Consider the following 14,902-nt stretch of genomic DNA (forward strand, 5'->3'; position numbering starts at 1 on the left):
ATAACATGGTGTTGATCAGCGCTTGGGAAAATGAGGGTTGTAAATCAAGTGACATGAATGTACTGATTAAGAAAATGTTTTCATTTATATAAGACTATGATATAATACTGAATCTTCACTATGTGCCATCAAAAGATAATATCGCAGATGGGCCTTCGAGGGACTTAAAGAAAACTGACTATGTTTATCACAAAAATCTTGGAAACTAGTTCAGAAAGTATTTGGTGGGAAAGATGGACATTCCATTGATTTAATGGCTCTTGATTCAAATTGTATGCTTACAAATGAAGGGAAAATTATGGAACATTATACTCCTTGGCCCTCGCCGTTATCAGCTGGGGTCAACATATTTGAACAAGATGTTAGTCCGATGAAATATTCCTATGTTTTCCCTGCATTTTCTCTTGTGACCCCAGTTATAAAGTTTATTATTGAGCTGGGCCTAACATGCACGGTCATTTTACCAATGTTAAACGTTACCCCCATTTGGCTCCCATCATTTTTTCTCAAATTCTGGACAGTTTCTTGCTGGGTCACAAAGGGCAAAGGGTTTTTTGTTCTCGATAAGAGGGGACTTTCGAAAAATTTGTGGGTAATAAGAATTGGTCCCTCAGATATTCAGCACGAAGGCAAGGTACCGTATGGCACGTTGATGAAGAATCCTATGATAGGCCCAGTTTTTCATTTTATCTGCCTGGGAGATTCCATGATTAGGTTTTTACAGAAATGTAAACATTTTATGAACCCAATGATTTATATACATGCTATATCAGGGGGTCTGGTTTCACAAGTGCATCATGATTTGAAAAAAAATGTTAGCCAAATACCCGCAAAATTTTCTATTTATTCATGTTGGTGTGAATAATATGTCTAAGTGTCACTTATACCAAAATGAATACATGCAAATGCATGTGGCATATAAAGAATATGATGAATTAGTAGCGTTTTTGAGAGAACAATGTGCTGGGGTTAATATTATTTTATCATCAATTGTGCGCACAAAGGATGGTTTTATTAATGCCAGGGCAAGAGTTGCAATTACATATATAAGACAGCTTTGTGACAGATACAATTGGACATACATGGATAATTCGGATTCGGATTCTGGTATCTGTGAACTCAGAGACATGGTACATTTCAATGTGAGGGGTGAATCAAAGTTTGTGGACAAATTATTAGAAATAGTCAATAGTGTTTTGAAGTAAAAAACATTCTCTATATATATTTGTTATTGAACAAACAACATTTATTTGATGTTCCTGAATAATATGATGTTTGCCGATCTAGTATATCTTATTTCTATTTACCATGTTTAGTTTTAGTTAGTTTATTAGGCAGATTTTCTGCAGGCTGCTAAGCGTATAAATAAAATCAGAAGTGAAATGAACAGTTTCCTTTTCGTTATTTGTACACGTGACTTGAAACAAAAAGCGGTTATGCGATAAAAGGTACACTCCTGATTTCAGAGTTGTCGTTATGAAATTATTTTAGGGCAGTCTATTGAATAATTCGCCAATTTTAAGGTTGACAACAATTTTTGTTGCTCCGCTAAATATTGTTTCAATTATCAAATTTGATAGTATCCAGTATTTTTTTCACGTGCATGATCTCGTGTACTGTTAGCCGTCTAATGTTTAGGCATTTATACGTATTTTGCAGATATTGAAATTCTGTTACTTTATGATAATTCGATATCAGGGAGTGTATTTTGGTAGTGGTATTATGTTCTCTGCTTTCAGAATTGTATACAGATGACCAAGTGTACCAATCTTCCCATTAAAGGAACTCAGATTTGTGAATTGTGCAAAGCCTACAATGATGATGATTATTTGTTTTGCAAGATATGTGGCTCAAAGCGATGTGAGAGTCAATCCAACCGCATTTTGTCGGAAAAGAATTAAAACTATTAAATGATCGAATCTTGTTCATTTAGAGGTACTCATGGCAAGCAAAAGCAAACCCACAGGATTGGCTTGGAACTGGAAGGCCGCCTCAACCAGGAAGTAACACCATCCGAAAAAAAAACATATAGGAAGTACTGGACTATGTTAGACAGAAGGGGGCTTTGGAGTAACATTACATATCTTGAGGGAAAAATAGTCTGATGCAAGAGGCACATATAGGACGTATGCCTTGTTGTGTACTTGAACAAGTGAAGAATTTATACCAAAATCCTAAAAGTGTTCCATATATGGGTCATTTTTGGTAACTACATTATGAATTTTTAAAGTGTTTAGTGTTCATATTTAGTACAGATTTATAACTTACAAATTTATTATACTAAACTACTTATTTCTGGGAAAGTAATTTCTGGAAATGGAACATAATAAATTGTCTTACTATTGTGAGTAAGGTTTTCATCATGTGGAATTAAAATTTATCAAGGTTAGTGAACTGTTTCTCTTGTTATAAAGCATGTAGCTGTTCTCAAATATAAACATTACCACGTAGCTATGTTTATCATAGCTACGAGAGTTTATCAGCGAATGACCAACCTCCCGGGAAATTCAAATTCAAATCAAATTGACAGATGTATTATTTTCTGAAACTCACTTAATGAAGGAATTTGCAGAAAAGATATTTTATGAAACTGTTCATAGGGCATCTGCTTTTGTGGAAAGTTTCAAATGAAACAGTTGAGAATTTTTCTGACAATTTCAAAAAGGAGTCCCTGATCTGCAATATGTTTAAAATATTTGAAAACCTGCACAAGCGCCATCTTGTGGTTTATATAGTCCAGTCTTTCTCTTCAAAGTTAACAATTATCAGCGCATTCCAGAAGAATCGGGGAAAACGAACAATTAAATTATATGGCAATATCTTAATTAGGTGTTGGCAGATGAAAATGTCACACTGCTAAATCAGAAAAACAATTTGCAGTTACAATTGCAAATGGGATTAAAGAACAAAACTTAGAAATACAGCCTTCCCCCTGTTTTTTATGTGTTCTTAGCAATCTTGGCTACTTTGTAGTAGCTACGTTTATCTTGGAGAAAGAAACAAAAGCCCAAATTAAAGAGGCTTTAGCTGTCATTGGTCAATGGAATGCTTTGTGGACACCAAAATCTTTCATGTGCGGTATGGACCAAAGCGAAATAGCAGCTGTTGAATCTGTATTCACTGGTAATGTTCTTTAAATAATCTTTTGTCATTATAGACAGGGTGGACGATAGAACGGAGGATATCGCAGACAGCATGGATGATAGGACTGGCGATACGAGAACTGAACTTGTACGGATAGTGTGATAAACAGGGTGGACAAAATGAAAGACGATATAATAGACAAATAGACAAATATTCGAATTGTGCAGATCTCACAGATCAATACTAGTTGAATTCCATTTCACAAAATGGAAAAAAAATTGAACTACGTAAAAGGGTATGGCAATTTTATTTCACATGTTTTAAATGATACAATTTTTATAACTGACTCCTAAATAGCACGGATATTTGATTCTGACCTTGTTTTATCTAACGACAAGGAAAGTAAAGCAGTAACCACAGTGGATAAATGAAACAGAAGAAAGGTGAAACTGAAATGGCGGTATGTGACTGGTTAGTACACTTACAGTCAGAAATGGTGGATATAATGCAGTCTGTTACGTGACATCAGCAGATATAGATGCAATATACATAGATTTACTAGCTATAAGCAAGTACTGGACAAGAAATGATGAAAACAGATTTAAGAATGCAGTTTATGTCGTTCTTCAGAAAGCAAAAGGAAAAATGGATATTTATACCATTACATCAATGCTCGTTGTTTGGAACAGTGTATGGAGATGACAACAACACTGTGCATAGGTGGAAATGTTGGTTTAAACATATTTTATTAGCGAAATACATAGTTTACAAATTATATACAATCTAACAAATTAAGAAATACGCTTAGGATAGGATTTAAAGCTGATGGCTTATATGGACCTTTACCTGTCAGGTGGAAATGTTCCATGGTATATCACATGACACAGTTCTAAAATGTGTATTTAAGAATAGGCTCTACTTAATAACAAGAATTGTGGGACGGACGGATGCTTATTCTTCGGGAAGCTAAAGTAGTTGCATTAGCGAAAGTAGATGACCAGACAGGCAATAAAAGCTAATTTGTAGCTTTGAACGAGTATGGATTTCTTCGAGACTTGGTCGTCTCTAGATTACGGTTGTGTTGTTTATGGTTCAGCCAGAAAATTGTATTTACAGATGCTGGATACTATTCATAATCAAGGTCTTCGTATTGCTCTTGGCGCATTTAGAACATCGCCTGTTGAAAGCTTGTATGTTGAAGCAAACGAACCCTCCCTTTATACGAGACGTGAAAAACTGTCATTGCAATATGCTCTGAGGGTAGCTGCCAACAAATCCAACCCTGCTCATAAAATCATATTTAAACCCAAATACCACGATTCGTATGACAGAAAACCAAAACAAATTAAACCTTTTGGATTTCGCATTGATAATTCTATGAAGGAAACAGATTTTGAATTTGATGATGTAAAAGATAATTTAGTTCTGAATACACCACCATGGATTCTTAATTCTCCAACAGTTCTTTTTGATATGAAAACCGCATTGAAAAAGGCTGAAACAAACCCTGAAATATTCAAGTCCAAATATAACGAAATCAAGTCGGCTTACAAAGATCATTTTCCTATTTATACAGATGGTTCAAAAGATGATTCAAAGGTTGGATATGCCGTCGTTAGCCATCTGCATCAATCAAAATTACGTTTACCAAATAAAGCTACAATTTTTTCAGCAGAAGCAAAAGCTATTGATTTGGCCCTTAATTTTATTTCAGAATATAATGAAGAAAATATTATCATCTTTTCCGACTCACTTTCTGTATTACAATCAATACACAACCGTAATACAGAAAATCCTCTCATTCAAAACATTCTTCTCAGGGTTCATGAACTATCTTTTAAAAAGTCCATCATATTCTGTTGGATTCCTAGTCATGTTGGTATTTATGGAAATGAAGATGCTGATACTGCAGCAAAGAAATCACTTTCATTAAATCAATCTAAATTGAAATTACCATATACTGATTTTAGGTCAAATATCAACAAATACATTTTAACTGAATGGCAGTCCTCATGGAACAATGCTTCGTTCAATAAACTTCGTGAAATTAAACCTACTTAAGGTGAATGGCACCAAGGAAATAGATCTGTTCGCAGGGAGGAAGTTGTTCTTTCTCGTTGTCGAATAGGTCATACACGGTTGACTCATTCGTATTTGCTGAACAATGAAGATCAACCTGAATGTATACCATGTCAAACACCACTTACTATTAAACATATTTTAATCGACTGTATAGACTTCGATCCACAGCGCAACTCATACTATAATGTTGAATCTCTAAAAGAGCTGTACGAGCAAGTCTCAGCTGACAAAATTTTGCAGTTTTTGAAAGAAATAGGTATATATCATAAAATCTGAAACTTATTTGAGTTTTATTCACCGCTTTAAAACTTTTTAATGTTTGTATTTGATTTTTTTACACTATTTTTGTATTTACGCTTTTACTTCAATGGTTTTATTTATGCTTTGCAATTAACGTAATCCATTTAACATTTTCTATGCGTTATATGACCTTTTTGTGTCGATTCGCCGTAAAACCCAACTCATTCATTCATTCATTGGTCGTCTCTATACTAACATTATTCAATGCCAGAAGAGGAGGGGAACCATCTTGTCTTCCTGCAAAAACAGTGGAATGACGTATATAACAAAAGCAGAGAGAAACACAAAACAAATGACCTGATAGAGATAGCGCTCATCGGGAGAGCAAACCCCGAAAGTTGGCGTCTTTACTCCTACCCGATGACTGCTGGTCGGCACTTAAAAGTATATTGATTTCTTCGTGATTTTGTTGTCTCTATACTAACATTATTCAATGCCATAGGAAGAGGGGAACCATCCTGTCTTTCAAGTTGAATGACGCCGATAATGAAAACTGGACAGGACAAACACACAAAATAAAAGAGCGCTCATCAACAGATCAAACCCAAAAAGTTGGCGTCTTTACTCCTACCCGATGACTGCTGGTCGGCACTTAAAAGTATTTTGGATTTCTTCGAGATTTGGTTGTCTCTAGACTAACATTATTCAATGCAAGAAGAGGAGGGGAACCAACTTGTCTTCTGCTAGAACAGTTGAATGACGCCGATAATGAAAATTGGACAGGACAGAAACACAAAATTAAAGACCTGATAGAGATAGCGCTCATCAACAGAGCAAACCCCGAAAGTTGGCGTCTTTACTCCTACCCGATGACTGCTGGTCGGCACTAAAATGTATTATGGATTTCTTTGAAACTTGGTTGTCTCTAGACTAACATTATGCAATGCCAGAAGAGGAGGGGGACCACCTTGTCTTCTGCTAGAACAGTTGAATGACGCCGATAATGAAAACTGGACAGGACAGAAGCACAAAATAGAAGACCTGATAGAGATAGCGCTCATCAACAGAGCAAATCCCGAAAGTTGGCGTCTTTACTCCTACCAGATGACTACCGGTCGGCACTCAAAGTATTATATGATACTGAGATTGGAGATCAGGTTGATGTCCGTCAAGGAAACAATTACATATCCGTCTGACTCAGTATCAAAGCATTTAACCAGATGGAAGTCAGTCAGTTCAACTTGTAATATGGCAAAGCTTCACAGGACAATAGCAGCAACAAGCTAGAGCATGGTGCACTATATTAATTTTTATGTAAAATGTATAACTCAGTTAAAACACATAATAAGTAAATAGTGATAACTGAGATAAAGTACATAACCAGTAAATTGTCGAAAAGTGTATCATTCAGATGTTCCATAAACCTTCGATTGCCAGATTATATTTTGTAGTAGCATATCTCTTAAACAGATTTATTGTTTTGCTATTATTGGTGACTAACAGTTAAATTTTACAGTTGTCCGTTGGCAAAAGGTTTACCCAAAGTATGTTTGGAGTCATCAAAATAAATATTTGACATCCATATTGTATCTAAATTAAATATTCGCCGCGGTGTCAACGACCAATTCCCAAGATCTAGTTTACGTTTAAATAACTACGCTGATTAAAAATATATCTTTCCCAGTCTTAAGTGTTTAGTTCTCAGTTACAGGTTTCAGAGTAATTTCTTCACTATCTTTTCATAAAAACTCCGCCATTTTTTCAATAATTAACTTGGCTTTTATATATTCTATTTCAGTACCACGGCTTATTGTCTATTCAAAAAGAAGATGCAATTGTTTCTGAAAGGGCAGGTTTGTAGACGTACAAGATAACTACTAGTAAATGTTCATGGAAAAAAAATGAAAGTAGTTTAATGAAATTCTACCAATTTGTTAGTTTGTTATGTACAAATATGTTCTTTATGCCCCCAAAGGGAGGCATATTAGTTTTCAACTGTCCATCCGTTCGTTAGTTCGTCACAACGTTAACTTTTTGCATAAAGGCATTTTACTCGCGAACCACTGCACCCAGGACCTTAAAACTTCACAGGCTGATAGCACTTATTGAGTATACGACCACTACTGACTTTGGGATCACCAGGTCAAAGGTCAAGGTCACAGGGGCCAATGTTAACTTTTTGCATGAAGGCATTTTTCTCGCGAACCACTGCACCCAGGACCTTCAAACTTCACATGCCGATAGTACTTATTGAGTACACGACCCCTACTGACTTTAGGGTCACCAGGTCAAAGGTCAAGGTCACAGGGGCCAATGTTACCTTTTTGCATGAAGGCACTTTACTCGCGAACCACTGCACCCAGTACCTTCAAACTTCACATGCTGATAGTACTTATTCAGTACACGACCCCTATTGACTTTGGGGTCACTAGGTCAAAGGTCAAGGTGCTGCGGGATATTTTAGTTATAAATCTATGTTTTATTTTACTCTAAACATGTTACCAAATATCTTTCTGTGACATTTTAGACGTTTCTTCACGAAAAACAGTTAATAAAAGACATTTCTCTCTTTTTGCCAATATCACTGGAACTATACTGTGCTATATTTCTGTTGTATAATTTCAACTTAAAAAGCAACACTAGGATTATTTTCTGAGGAAACTAGAGCTATCACTAAAGGTGATGAATGTACCCCCCGCATGCACTGACACAGTACATTGCAATTTGACACACACGAGACTGCATAATTATGTGCCTGTATGTATATAGACTGTATGTATACAGTATAGTAACAAAAAACAAAGTCCCATAACTATGCAGAATATTTATCTAAAAGAATGTAATATGCCCCATGCACAACTAGGGTTGGTACTGATCACTTGTCTGAAGTTTCATTAAATTGTGTGCAAGGGTTTGGTAGATTAGGCACGCACAAGATTGCATATGAAGACTGTATGTACATAGTATGTTAACAAGAAACAAAGTCCCATAACTCTGCAATTTTTGTCGCTGAAAGAACCTAAAATGCCCCATGCACAACTACTGTTGTTATTGATCAGTTGTGTGAAGTTTCATTGAATTGTGTCAAGGGGATGAGGAGAGATGGTGCGCACAAGATTGTGTCTATGTCTATAGTATAGTAACAAAAAAACAAAGTCCCATAACTCTGGAATTTTTTTTTCTGAAAGAACCTAACATGCCCCATGCACAACTACTGTTGTTACTGATCACTTGTGTGAAGTTTCATTGAATTGTGTCAAGGGGATGAGGAGAGATGGTGCGCACAAGATTGTGTCTATGTATATATTATAGTAACAAAAAAACAAAGTTCCATAACTCTGCAATTTTTTTTTCTAAAAGAACCTAACATGCCCCATGCACAACTACTGTTGGTACTGATCACTTGTGTGAAGTTTCATTAAATTGTGTCCAGGGAATGAGGAGAGATGGTGCGCACAAGATTGTGTCTATGTATATAGTATAGTAACAAAAAAACAAATTCCCATAACTCTGCAAATTCTTTTTCTAAAAGAACCTAACATGCCCCATGCACAACTACTGTTGGTACTGATCACTTGTGTGAAGTTTCATTAAATTCTGTCAAGGGGATAAGGAGAGATGGTGCGCACAAGATTGCGTCTACGGACAGACGGACAGACGACCAGACGGACAGACAGACAGACGGACAGACAGACAGACAGACAACCTGAAACCAGTATACCCCCCTTAAAACTTTGTTGTCGGGGGGTACAATAAAGGCCAATTTCATCGGAAAGATAACTTTCTTGGTGAAATAAATGCTCCTTGTAATTGTTACATCCGACCTTTAAACTATGTCTTACTGTAACTCCAATATGGACTGCCAATTGTTTCTTTCTAATAGTAATACAGATTCATCTGTTTAACTTTCATATAGGGTTCATATGCTGTACTTGAATTCCAAGTGTGTTAAATTTCCTAAGAATTTCATTCAAAATACATTTTTAGTAATACAACCATTGTATCTTTGTCTTGAAGCAATCTGTTATTCCTCATGCAATGAAACCCATAAACGTATAACAAGAGATCACAGAGAGATCTTGGCGCCCACCATTGAGCCATTTTTAAATGTTCCAAATTTCAAGACTAAATCAAGGTAAAAATCAAAGTCAAAGTTTATTTCGGTACACATACACAAAACGGTGCATGTGGTCCATGCAAAATTTGAAGCTGTAGCTTAAGAAGTAGGTACCAGGTAAAACTCGAGGTCAAATTTAAATTCAAAACACAAAACTATGCATGTGCTTCAAATCTGAAGCCTGTAGCTTGAGAAATGTGAAAGTAGGTCACTAGGTAAAACTCACGGTCAAATTTCATTTCAAAACACAAAGCTATGCATGTGGTCCGAATTTGAAGGCTGTAGCTTGAGAAATATGGAAGTAGGTCACTAGGTCAATCCCAAAGTCAGAATTCATTTCTGTACACAAACCTATGCATGTGGTCCAAATTTGAAGGCTGTAGCTACAGAAATGCAAAAGTAGGTCAGTAGGTCAATCTCAAGGTCAGAGTTCATTTCGGTACACAAAACTATCCACGTGGTCCAAATTTGAATGCTGTAGCTTGAGAAATGTGAAAGTAGGTCATTAGGTCAAAATCAAGGTCAAATTTTATTTCTGAAAACAAAACTATGCATGTGGTGCAAATTAAATGTGAAAGTAGGTCAGTCACTATGTCAATGTCAAGGTCAAAGTTTATTTCGGTACAAAAACCTATGCATGTGGTCCAAATTTGAAGGCTGTAGCTACAGAAATGTTGAAGTAGGTCACTAGGTCAAGATCAATATCAACTCATGTCAAGGTTCATCTAGCCACTCAAAACTATACATAAGGTCGAAATTTGAATGTTGTATGTTATGACAAGAAGATTTTTAAAGTTTTTCCCTATATAAGTTTATATAAACCATGTGACCCCCGGGGCGGGGCCACATTTGACCCTAGGGAAATAATTTGGAAAGTCTTGGTAGAGGACCGCTAGATGATGCTACATACCAAATATCAAAGTCCTAAACCCTGTGGTTTTGTGTGACCCCCGGGGCTGGGCCATATTACACCCCAGGAAAATAATTTGAATCATATTGGTAGAGGACCACTACATGATGCCACATACAAATATCAAAGTTTTTTTCAGTGCACAAAACTATGCATGTGGTCCAAATTTGAAGGCTGTAGCTACAGAAATGTGAAAGTAGGTCACTAGGTCAAAATCAAGGTCAATTCATGTCAAGGTTCATCTTGCCACTCAAAACCATACATGTGGTCCAAATTTGAATGTTGTAGGTTATTGACAAGAAGATTTTAAAAGCTTTTCCCTATAAAAGTCTATATGAACCATGTGACCCCCAGGGCGGGGCCATATTTGACCCTAGGGGGATAATTTTAACAAACTTGGTAGAGAACCACTAGATGATGCTACATTACAAATATCAAAGCCCTAGGCTTTGTGGTTTGCAAAAGAAGATTTTCAAAGACTTTCCCTATATAAGTCTATGTAAACCATGTGACCCCCGGGGCGGGGCCATATTTGACCCTAGGGGGATAATTTGAACAATCTTAGACCACCTGATGACGTCACATACAAAATATCAAAGTCCTAGGCCCTATGGTTTTGGACAAGAGGTTTTTCAAAGTTTTTCACTATATAAGTCTATATAAACCATGTGACCCCCGGGGCGGGGCCATATTAGACCCCAGGGAAATAATTTGAATCATCTTAGTAGAGGACAACTAGATGATGCCACATACCAAATATCAAAGTTTTTTTTCAGTGCACAAAACTATGCATGTGGTCCAAATTTGAAGGCTGATGATGGTGGGCTAAAAATATTATTGGCCAAACATGTTTAAACAACAACAATGTTGCAAAATGTGTTCTTTGTCAAAGTAGAAACCTGTCAAAGATTATATCCCCCATAAATCCAGGAACGGACTGCCCGCCTTTTCCATTCTCGGTTATATCACTTGACGTTTGCGGACTCTATCCAAAAACAATGTCGGGAAATAAGTATATAATCTGCTTTATGTAGAGATGGTACCTAAGGTCACGTATTCAACGACAACAACAACAAATCAAGTGCAAACTGAAGCGCATATCGCTTATCTCACGCTAGCAATATTTTACCATAGCACCGTTCAGTAAATACGGGAACTTTTGACAGCGAAACCGGCTTTGTTATTTTGATGGATTAGCTAAAGAAAGGTGATTATCAATTCTTTTTAACTAACACAACCATTTTATTTATACTAATGACCGTCTACATTATATCAACAGAAGTTTCTGTAACGGCAAATTTAGCAAGGTAAATGCGATTCCGCACGCCTCGGTCAATATACAAATTAGGTACATTTGTAAACACAAGTTGCGTGCCATAAAAAATGAAGTAACTTCTTTCGGCACAGTTTTTGGTATGGTTTTGGTGTGACCATCGGATAGAATATACATGTTTATATCGCTCTGTTTTTAACTCATACATTTTGAGGCCTTGATTATTCTTGGCAAACGAATTTTGTAAAATGTTGAGGGATTCGAGGTCGTAAAATTCTTATAGCCTATTTATATTTTTTTTCTCACGAATAATGTTTTCTTTCCTATGATCATACAGTAGCTGTAAATTATCGACAGTAATGAATAAAAAGCATTGTCTTTGAATTATTTCTTTCAAAAATGAAAGATAATGCTCAACGTTTTTGTTTGAAGGATTATTCTTAGATTTTGAAGTAAACTATAGTTTTGGGAAACACATCCGAATCTGTGCACATAACTAAATTGTCCTAGAAGAGTTATCTGTCACTGGCTTCACTTTTTCAAGGAGGATCAAATTTTTCGGATTAAATATTGCCTTTCAGCATGAAAAATGTAGTATGAAAGTTAAACTATTATATAATTGAGGCACTCCGGTATTACGTTTTCAACAGAAAATAATACCAGATGCAATTTGAATTTTTAGGTACCATCTCTACTTTATGGAAAATTACTCTGGTTTCATAAAAGCTTTTCCTGCGCCTGACAAGAGCTCCGATACTTTAATTCATTTGCTACTTAATGAAATATACCCTCGCTACTCTTGTCCCCTGAGAATCATCACTGACAACGGCAGTGAATGTACGAGTTCGGCTTTCGAAGATGCCCTATATAAATTGAACATTGAACATATTAAAACTACTACTTATCATCCGGCCGCAAATGGTATGAATGAAAGGTCACATGCCACTACAAATAATATCCTTTCCAAACAGGCTCAAGAAAATGTCAAATCCTCTGATATGTACCTTAATCTGGCACTGGCTGCGATGCGATTTTCCACTTCTGAATGTTCCAAAACCACGCCCTACTTCCTCCTTTTTAACCGTGACCCTATTTTACCCATAGATAACCTATTACGCCCTAGAAGGAAGTACCACGGTGAATGTTTTCATAAGATCATTTTACTTGAACAGCATCGGACTTTCCTAAAAGCCCGCCTTGAACTGAAATTGTCTAAACGTAGACATGCTAAATATGCAAATAAAAGTGCACAAGATGTCAAGTTCAGTAAAAACGACCCTGTTTATTATAAAAATTTCCAACGCCAGAACAAACTTGAACCAAAATGGCGTCCCTACTACAGAATAATAGAACAAAAATCCCCCCTAACCTGTATCATAAAAAACCAATTAGATAACACTGTTGTGAAAGTTCATGCCGAACAAATTAGACATGCCAACATTGATGAATGTCCTGTCCCCAAACCAAACTCAGATCGACCCTTAAGAAAAACGAACTATGTTGTCTACCCTGAAAACAGCAGCTCTGATTCAGAGGATAACTCTGCTCCAGCTACCGGGTTACCACCTATAACAAAACGGGTGCGCATGCACCGGAAGATTCTGCTGATAGTGAGGATGACATTCCCCTATCAGAACTACAAAAACATCTTAGGAACAAACAACTCCAGGAACAACAACATCCAGTTAATCAGCCACACCTAACTCAATTAAACACCTCCACAGATTTCGATTCAGATATGCAAACTGCGCCAGAAGATGACGATGAGAAAATGATCATTGATATTAAGTTATAATTTGTTTTTTTTTATAAAATTATAAGATAAAATAAATGAAACCATATTTCATTCAGAGATGTTCTCACTATGTAGTTTAATTTTATTCTTCAGGATTAAATTCATGATGGCTGCGACAATATTTTGATGAGACCGCCTTTCTCAATTTCACAAGAAACTGCCCGTTACGGGTGAGAACTGCTCTCTCTCTGCTAAGGCGTGTCGCCCTGCAAGACGTAACCTTGCCAGATTCTACGGCCTACGACATCTTGGAGGATGGACTGGCACATGGTCTGGGCAGGCTTATTTGTAGAAACTTCCGCGGGGTTTCTGCTCACCACCTTGTTCAGGCCATGGACGAGCTTCAGCTGCAGCTCGGGTTTTCGGCTATGTCGAGGATACAATCCGCCCTGGGAATCGCCTTACCCTACTGAGTATTGCGCAGGACGTCCTTCGTGATTGGCCACACGGAGTCACGTCCTATGGGGTTAGGGTCGATCCTTTGACTTTCAGACGTGAGATAAGCCGGCTCCCCGAATTCCTCCGAGCCCCGATCCTCCTGCAGAGAGACCTTAGCCTGTGGAACTCGACAACGGTCGACCCTGTCCCTTACATAGAAATGGATCTTGCAGGATTTAATTCCTAAGTATATCATTTAAAAATCTTTTCTTTTCTATCTCTACCCCTAACAGTCACGCTCCTGTTGTTCCATCACTATTAACACGTTTTAAGTTATTGTGGGCTGGGTTACATAAAATTTACTTGATTGGTTGATTGGTTGATTGGTTTACAATGAATGGGAATTGTTTCTTACATGACATCTTGCGCATACCGCTAACCTATTTTTGTTTTTTTTACTTTTTCAGCGACACGCCGAAATCATGCTTTTGCCTTTAATTTTTTGCTGCCTAGGGGTAATACAGGTGAGCTAAAAATGAAATAATGCAACTATTTTATAACACAAAATAAACTACAACAGTGTAAGTTTATTACTGTTTCAATGTCGTTATCAAGTCACTGTCATTTGTGGTCCGTATAGGGGCTGTTCTTCGGATCAGCTTCCGTATAGGGGCTGTCCTTCGGATATAGCGTTCTTAGTTTATGCGGGTAGCAGCTAGGCATTACTTCGCGTTTGTGCTGCTCATTCACATCCATTTGCTCGAGCAGTCTTTACCGCTAGATGTCTTGAATCTTTCCAAGCTCCTAGGTTTGTCATAACTTTCCAAACACTGGCGTACCTGATACATTTTAACAATTCAGTACTTATATATCCCCAAAATAGAATACACTATAAAGACCCAATGTATCGCTTGCGGATGAATTTAGCAGTTCGGAACTGGAACGAACACGTTGGTAGGCCCTTTACATCCAGAAGTTCCTCCGAACAGGCACACCAACACTATTTGGAGAAAAAAACGACAT

Source organism: Mercenaria mercenaria, chromosome 9 (genome assembly GCF_021730395.1).
Source record: "Mercenaria mercenaria strain notata chromosome 9, MADL_Memer_1, whole genome shotgun sequence".
In the NCBI taxonomy this organism is placed as follows: domain Eukaryota; kingdom Metazoa; phylum Mollusca; class Bivalvia; order Venerida; family Veneridae; genus Mercenaria; species Mercenaria mercenaria.